Consider the following 342-nt stretch of genomic DNA (forward strand, 5'->3'; position numbering starts at 1 on the left):
CGGGCCCCCCCCCCAGGACCCAGGGGCTCCGGCTGCTCAGGGCCATGGCCCCGCCCCGAGCCGGGTGAGGCCCGCCTCCCTCGGGGCTCAAGGCCCCTCTTTTGCTCACAACCACCCACGGACCCGTTGCCCTGAGCAGGAAAGTGAAACTCCCCCCTCACCGCCTCGCCGCACCTCCATTGCTTTAGACACAAATCAGGGCCCGGGTTTCCGGAATCCTCCCGGCTCGGTGGCCCCCGTGCTGTTCCCCCGGCGGCTCCTCAGCCCCTCACACCGGGGGTCACCCCCCTCCCCTCCTCCTCCAGCGCCGCGCGGCTCGGACGCGGGGCCAGGGCCACAGGA

At 72.8% G+C, this 342-nt stretch overlaps 1 protein-coding gene across 1 annotated transcript in view; it reads right to left on the minus strand.

Moving 5' to 3' along the window:
• LOC102766137 (zinc finger protein OZF) overlaps window positions 1–342 on the minus strand; it is a 19403-nt gene that overhangs the window by 18597 nt on the left and 464 nt on the right. The gene's annotated exons all lie outside the window — the stretch shown is intronic.

This window comes from Myotis davidii, unplaced genomic scaffold (genome assembly GCF_000327345.1).
Source record: "Myotis davidii unplaced genomic scaffold, ASM32734v1 scaffold255, whole genome shotgun sequence".
NCBI lineage: Eukaryota > Metazoa > Chordata > Mammalia > Chiroptera > Vespertilionidae > Myotis > Myotis davidii.